This window comes from Rhincodon typus, chromosome 7, assembly GCF_021869965.1.
Source record: "Rhincodon typus isolate 14 chromosome 7, sRhiTyp1.1, whole genome shotgun sequence".
Classification (NCBI taxonomy): domain Eukaryota; kingdom Metazoa; phylum Chordata; class Chondrichthyes; order Orectolobiformes; family Rhincodontidae; genus Rhincodon; species Rhincodon typus.
Genome location: NC_063338.1, coordinates 21,156,284 through 21,164,274, shown reverse-complemented (window position 1 = coordinate 21,164,274; position 7,991 = coordinate 21,156,284). Strand labels below are relative to the sequence as shown.

Here is a 7,991-nt window from a genome sequence, read left to right as displayed (position 1 = left end):
ATGAACTGTTCGAGCTCCTCGTGGGAGCACGAGGCGGCGCCGATACAGTCATCAATGTAACGGAGGAAGAGGTGGGGTTTAGGGCCGGTGTAGGTACGGAAGAGGGATTGTTCCACGTAACCTACAAAGAGGCAGGCGTAGCTTGGGCCCATGCGGGTACCCATGGCTACCCCCTTTGTCTGTAGGAAGTGGGAGGAATTGAAAGAGAAGTTGTTGAGTGTGAGGACGAGTTCGGCTAAGCGGATGAGGGTGTCAGTGGAGGGGGACTGGTCGGGCCTGCGGGACAGGAAGAAGCGGAGGGCCTTAAGGCCATCTGCATGGGGAATGCAGGTGTAGAGGGACTGGACGTCCATGGTAAAGATGAGGTGTGGGGGACCGGGGAATTGGAAGTTCTGGAGGAGGTGGAGGGCGTGGGTGGTGTCACGGACATAGGTAGGGAGTTCCTGGACCAAGGGGGAGAAAATGGAGTCTAGATAGTTGGAGATCAGTTCGGTGGGGCAGGAGCAGGCGGAGACAATGGGTCGACCAGGGCATTCAGGTTTGTGGATTTTGGGAAGGAGATAGAAGCGGGCAGTGCGAGGTTGGGGAACGATGAGGTTGGAGGCCGTGGGTGGGAGGTCACCTGAGGTGATGAGGTTGTGGATGGTTTGCGAGATGATGGTTTGGTGCTCAGGGGTGGGGTCATGATCAAGGGGGCGGTAGGAGGAGGTGTCGGAGAGTTGGCGGCCGGCCTCGGCGATGTAGAGGTCAGTGCGCCATACTACAACTGCGCCTCCCTTGTCCGCGGGTTTTATGGTGAAGTTGGGATTGGAGCGGAGGGAGCGGAGGGCTGCACATTCTGCGGGGGAGAGGTTGGAGTGGGTGAGAGGGGTGGAGAGGTTGAGGCGATTGATGTCTCGACGGCAGTTGGAGATGAAGAGGTCCAGGGAGGGTAGGAGACCTTGGGGTGGTGTCCAGGAGGAGGGGGTGTGTTGGAAGCGGGAGAAGGGGTCAGTAGAGGGAGGGTTAGGTTCACGGTTAGAGAAGTAAGCGTGGAGGCGGAGGCGGCGGAAAAACTGCTCTATATCCAAGCGTGAGCGGTATTCGTTGATCTGTGGGTGGAGGGGGACAAAGGTGAGCCCTTTACTGAGGACTGACCGTTCGTCCTCAGTAAGGGGTAGGTCTGGGGGGATGGTGAACACTCGGCAGGGCTGGGTGCTGCTGTCTCCTCTGGAGCTGCTGGCTGTGGAGGCTGTGGGCGGAGCTGTGTCGGCGTCGGCTGTGGGCGAACTAAAATTGCTCCAGGTGAGGCTCGAACTCACAACCTCGGCATTGCACACGCCTCAATACTGCCATATAAGTACCGCGCGCTGACCGATTGCGCCACTGGACCTCTCTGTCTCCATATCGGGCAACCACCTAGAAACCGATATTCATTTCAAGCCCACCGACTCCCACAGCTACCTAGAATACTCCTCCTCCCACCCACCTTCCTGCAAAAATGCTATCCCCTATTCCCAATTCCTTCGCCTCCGCCGCATCTGCTCCCAGGATGAGGCATTCCACTCCCGTACATCTCAGTTGTCCTCGTTTTTCAAGGACCGTAACTTCCCCTCCTCGGTGGTCGAGAACGCCCTCAACCGTGTCTCCCACATTTCCCGCACCTCATCCCTCACACCCCGTCCACGCAATAAAAACCAAAAAAGAATCCCCCTCGTCCTCACGTACCACCCCACCAACCTCCGGATCCAACGCATCATCCTCCGACACTTCTGCCGTCTGCAATCCGACCCCACCACCAAAGGCATCTTTCCCTCCCCACCCTTATCTGCTTTCCGGAGGGACAACTCTCTCCGTGACTCCCTTGTCCGCTCCACACTCCCCTCCAGCTCCACCACACCCGGCACTTTTCCCTGCAACCGCAGGAAGTGCTACACCTGCCCCCATACCTCCTCCCTCACCCCCATCCCAGGCCCCAAGAAGACTTTCCACATCAAGCAGATGTTCACCTGCACATCTGCCAATGTGGTATACTGCATCCGCTGTACCCGGTGTGGCTTCCTCTACATCGGGGAAACCAAGCGGAGACTCGGGGACCGCTTTGCAGAACACCTACGCTCGGTTCGCAACAAACAACTGCACCTCCCAGTCGCGAACCATTTCAACTCCCTCTCCCATTCCTCAGACGACATGTCCATCCTGGGCCTCCTGCAGTGCCACAACGATGCCACCCGAAGGTTGCAGGAACAGCAACTCATATTCCGCTTGGGAACCCTGCAGCCCAATGCTATCAATGTGGATTTCACAAGTTTCAAAATCTCCCCTCCCCCCACCGCATCCCAAAACCAGTCCAGCTCGTCCCTGCCTCCCTAACCTGTTCTTCCTCCCACCTATCCCCTCCCCCCACCTCAAGGCGCACCTCCATCTCCTACCGACCAACCTCATCCCGCCCCCTTGACCTGTCCGTCCTCCCTGGACTGACCTATCCCCTTCCTAACTCCCTACCTACACTCACCTTTCCTGGCTCCATCCCCGCCTCTTCGACCTGTTTGTTTCCTCTCCACCTATCCTCTCCTCTATCCCTCTTCTGTCCGCCTCCCACTCTCTCCCTATTTATTTCAAAACCCCCTTCCCCTCCCCCTTTTCTGATGAAGGGTCTAGGCCCGAAACGTCAGCCTCTCAGCTCCTATGATGCTGCTTGGCCTGCTGTGTTCATCCAGCCCTGCACCTTGTTGTCTCGTTTACTTGCATTTGATGTTGTTGCAATGTGAACAGCGTGGCTTCCTGCTTCATAAAAAAGGCTAATATGACTTTTGAAAAAAAAGACGCAGCATCTCAAAAATGCTGCCAGTAGTCACATGGCTGATTCTTGTTGATTCATTTCAGCCAGAGAAGATAGGCGGGGAAGATAGTCAAATCAACCTGTTCACAGATGTTATGACACACATTTAGAGCAGATGGGACTTGAACCGAGACTTCCTGGCTCAGAGGGAAGGACACACACTGTATCAAGAGCCCATATCTCAACAGTAACCATTAGAATCATAGACTATAGAATCATTGAACCCCTACAATGCGAAAAGTGACCATTTCACCCATCGAGTCCCGAACGGACTCTCTGAAGAGCATCTAATTCAGACCCAGCCCACCATCCTATCCCCCAAAACCCCGCATTTACCATGGCTGATGCACCTAGCCTGCATATCCCTGAATATTATGGACAATTCAGTGTGGCCAATCCACCTGGCCTGCACATTTCTGGATCATGAGAGAACCATTCAGCGTTAGTTACGTTTTGGACAACATGAGTCCTTAAAGGCAAGAGAATTCAAAAACTTGAGAGAGAGACAAGGAACTGGAAGAATCCTCCACGAGTAATTCAGGCATAAGTGACTTGGCTGAGTTGGGCAATGATTCATCAGAATTGAACATAGCAGCCTCTTAAGTTACAATGTGTAGAAAACTCTGTGAGACATCACTTTAAGACAGAACTGTAAAGAAGATCTTAAAACACAACATTGGGTAAAAGTTTCTCTGCTCAAAGAAAAAGGCTATAAGAAATCAAGCATACTTCTGTCAAAAAGAGCCCGGGTTGTAACCAGTTGCAGAATGTTGTATTTACTGAGCTCAACTGTATAAGCAAACTTCAACTCATCAACTACAGAAGCAAGTTTTCACCTTCAAAGGAACGAAAAAAACAAAGAAATACGAGCCAGGAGTAGGCCATTTGGCTCGTCAAGACTGTTCCGTCATTTAATAAGATCATAGCGCATTTTTTCGTGGACTCAGCTTCACTTACCCACCTGTTCACCATAACCCTTAATTTGTTTACTGTTCAAAAACCTATCATTGCCTTAAAAACATTTAACGATTCAGCAAGAGAATCTACAAGCAAGTAACTAATGTGCAATTATAAGGAACTGAGTTTATTTTCGTAACAAGACCATAGGACACAGACCCATCAAATCTGCTCTACCATTCAGGCCTGATCTGATAAACCTCAACTCCAATCACCTGCCTTTTCCCATACTTCTCAAGATTATTTTATCCAAATCTATGTTTAGTCTTTGTATTTTAAACTACATCATATTTTTTACTGAGTAACTTTCAGCGATAGATGTGTAATAAACTAATCTTAGATCTTGTTTTCAAGCTGAAGTTTTGCTGCTCAGTCCTTTTAAAATTGAAACTTAGAAATATAAAAGGAAACTAAATGGGGTCTATAAATCATATTTTACTGACTATGCTGTAGATATGCCTCGTGGTTATGACAATGGCCGTTTAAGACTTTCTTCCAAACAATAAATAAATATATAAATGAAAAATCATCTGAGTAGAAACACGAGCCAATTTCGCACCCTTAATCTTTACAGAATGCAAGCTGCTCTGAGAAAACATCGGAATGTTGTACTGTACATGTATTATGATTTATGTATTTTTCTTACAATAATTAAACCGTGCTTTCTGTATGAAATGCAATGGTTCTGGCTAACAAAAGTTAGTAGTGAGAGTGAGCGCACCACTTTTGCATTTATTTCTATCTCAACGAAGCCATTCAGTCAAACATTGCTTCATACGTATGAAATAGTTCAGAGATACGAGCTTTTCGTCGCACAGTGTTATAGGCTACACATGTGGATTATGTAAATGGAAATATAACTCCGTGATATCGGGAGGACATGACCTGAACCTTCTGCTTCAATTGATTTCAGGAAGTCTTTCAACATCTTTAAATTACCAGATTGGTAAGTCAGTAGCAACCTGTCATGTAACTCCTATTGAAAATTAAGCCAAATATTCATCAGGCATTTGAAGACAAATTTCTCGTCCAATCCCTCCAAGTTCAAAATTAAAGGTAAGAAATGTATGTGTTAACACAATTAAGCTCACACAATTAGAGTCCAGCATATTGTTCTCCTCCCGTTCGACTGTCACTGAAAGCATTTTTTAAAAAAAAATTCATTCAGGGGATGTGTGCATTGCTGACTAGGCCAATGTTCAGTGCCCATCCCCAGCTGCCCTTGAGAAGGTGGTGGTGACTGTTTTCTTGAACTATTACAGTCCATGGAGTGTAGAAATACTCTCAGTAATACTGACCCAGTAACAGTGAAGGGATGGCGCCCATCATTACAGAGTGCGGCTTGGGGAGGAACTTGCAGGTTGTGGTTTTCCCATCCATCTCCTGCCTTTGACTTCCTAGGTGGAGCCAAGGTGAGTTACTGAGGTGTATTGTGTCCATGTCAGTGGTGAAGGGTGTGAACACAAAAGCAAAAGAACAAAAGAGAGGTACAGCACAAGAACAAGCCCTTTGGCCCTCCAAGCCTGTGCCGATTATCACACCCTAACTAATCTAAAAGAAAAGCCTTCTGCCCTTATTTGGTCCGTATCCCTCTATTCACTCCCTATTCCTGTAACCATCAAGATGCCTCTTAAACGTAGCCATCATGCCTGCTTCCAGCACCTCTTCTGGCAATGCGTTCTGGGCTCCTATCACTTGAAGTTCAATGAATGGAGAACCAATCAAGTGGGCTGCTTGTCTTGAATAATGTCTGGCTTCTCAAATGTTGTCTGAGCTGTGCTCATCCAGGCAAGTTCAGAGTACTTGTACCAGGTGAATTACACACCACTGAATTCCTAGCCTCTGACCTGCTCTAGTAGGCACAGTATTTAATATGACTGCGCCAGTTCAGTTTCTTGTCACAAGCAACCCCAATATATATTCATAGTTGGTGATTCAGTGAAAGTTATGCCTTTGAATGTCAAGAGGCAATGGTTAGATTCTCTCCAGTTGGAGCTGGCCATTGACAGATGCTTTGTTGTGGTGTGAATGTTACCTGCCATTATCACGCAGACCTGGATGTTGTCTAAGTCTCGCTGCATATAGACATGACTGCTTCAGCAATTGAAATGTCATGAATAGCGCTGAAAATTGATATTGATGAGGAAGTCTTTCAAAATGAACACCCGCCTTTTAAACTTATATGAATTAGATAATTGGGCCCAGGATCCGACTGCAGTAATTTACTCTGGCTGAGAATGACTGACATGCCAAAACCACAACCATCTTCCTTTGTGTTAGGTTTGACACCAAACAGCTGATCCTATTTATGCTATACTATTGTTACTTCCAAAAACTTCGTAACATTAAATCAAGCTGTTCAGGCATGTCCTGACAAAATGGGACATGTAAGACTTGGACCTTCTGGCTCAGAGATAGGGATGGTACCAATATCTGCTTAGTGTTATTTCCATGATGATAGGTCAATTAATTTCTCAGCTGGTTTATCCCATGGTTGTATTCTCTAGTCAGTTTAACTCTTATGAATATGAATATCAATATCAATGTCCTTTATTGTCATTTGTACAGAAGTACAGGAGTACAGTGAAAAGGTTTTACAATGGCTGCCTTCTAAAAATGCCATCTTAGGTACAAGTACTTAGAGCTCCTGTTTCTTATGGTATTTATGCTAAACCTATCTGGAATTAGCACCGGGGCTGATAATTATGTTGGTCTCTGTTAAAATTGTTGTTGCTGTACATAAAGTGCAATATCATAGATTGTTTCAAATGACATGGTAAAATCATCACTGTGATGTTATTACAATAGGAAATATTTGCTGAGCATTAGCTTAAGGTTCTGGATTACTAGTCCAGTAACATTACCATTATGCCACCACCTTTCCTGAAGTTCTGCTTCTGCCACCATAACTGCAGCTTCTCCTCCAGTGCATAAAAGAAACTGCTTTATAAGTATTAAACCAGCTGCTGCATGTAAAAGAAAACTTACAGAATCGGATCTTTCAAATAATCAGAAAATAAAATCACTAACTCAAATTTTAGGAGGGGAGTTTAATATGTTTTCTCTAAAGCTAACCGTAAGAATTCTCTAAACAGGCTATTGCACTTCAAACTTTTATAATTATAATTAATTCTGTGTAATTTTACAATATCACAATGAATCTTTCCTGTGTATAAATTTGAACATAATGCTTTTCAGCATTTCCCAGCTATTTTCTTTCTAATTGTTAGTATAAAATTAATTGTCATTGAAAGATAAACATGAAATGCAAAGTGTTATGATCTCTGCAGAGACTGATAACTTTTAGAGAGAGGTTTGAATTTCCACTGACCGAGAAGATCACACAATTTTAAGCTTCACATTTTTAAGCTTGTATTGCAAAAGAAAAACTAAAAGCAACATTGACTAAATAAAGTTTTGCAGGCAATTTACACTCTAAAAGACAGAAAGAAAAGTCAATTAACTTTTGGCATGATTGAAGGCCACGTGATCCAGTTATATTTACACTGTCCCTGAAGTTGACACCTCATTCTCTCAAAATCAGTCAAAAGATTCTCCACTCTCTATCCTTTACAGAAGGGCAGCTGCCATTCCTAACTGATCTAGCCTATATGTGACTCCAGACCCACAACAATGTGATTGATTCTTAAGTTACTCTCCAAGTCACACAGTTGTATACAAGGTCTAAGAGAAGGTGGTGACACTGGACAGACCGCCTGACATTGATCTAGGCACGTGAAATGACGATGGCAAACACAGCCTTGCCAAACGTCCAAAGTCCTCCTCGCTAACATCTGGCAGATAGTGCCAAAACCAGGAGAGTTATCTCATAACTGGTCAAGTAGAAGCCTGACACAGCCATCCTCACACAATGATACCTTAAATAAACTGACTCAGACACTACCATCACCTTCCCTTATCATGGACAGATTCATCAGAAATGTAGGGATAGTGATATATAGGTAGGAGGGAGTTGCCCTGGGATTCGTCAACAATGGTTCCAGACGCCATGAACTCTCATTGCACCATGTCAAATGCAGGCAAGGAAACCTCCTGCTGATGACAATCTGTGCTGCCCTTCAAACTACCTCTGTTGAATCAGTACTCCTCTACACGGAAGCAGAGGTAGCACCAAGGATGACAAAGGCAGTAGTGAGCCTAACGCAGAAAATTAAGAAGGGAAACAGTTTCTGCCCGTGTTTTCACCCAGTAG

The 7,991-nt window shown here is 45.7% G+C and overlaps 1 protein-coding gene and 1 non-coding gene across 6 annotated transcripts in view; both read right to left on the bottom strand.

Moving 5' to 3' along the window:
* Window positions 1-7,991, bottom strand: part of vps8 (VPS8 subunit of CORVET complex) — a 518,442-nt gene that overhangs the window by 190,845 nt on the left and 319,606 nt on the right. The window lies entirely within an intron of this gene.
* Window positions 1,277-1,372, bottom strand: trnai-uau. Its single transcript has 2 exons — window positions 1,335-1,372; window positions 1,277-1,312 (listed from the first exon to the last, which is right to left on the bottom strand). It is a non-coding gene; the product is annotated as a tRNA-Ile (tRNA).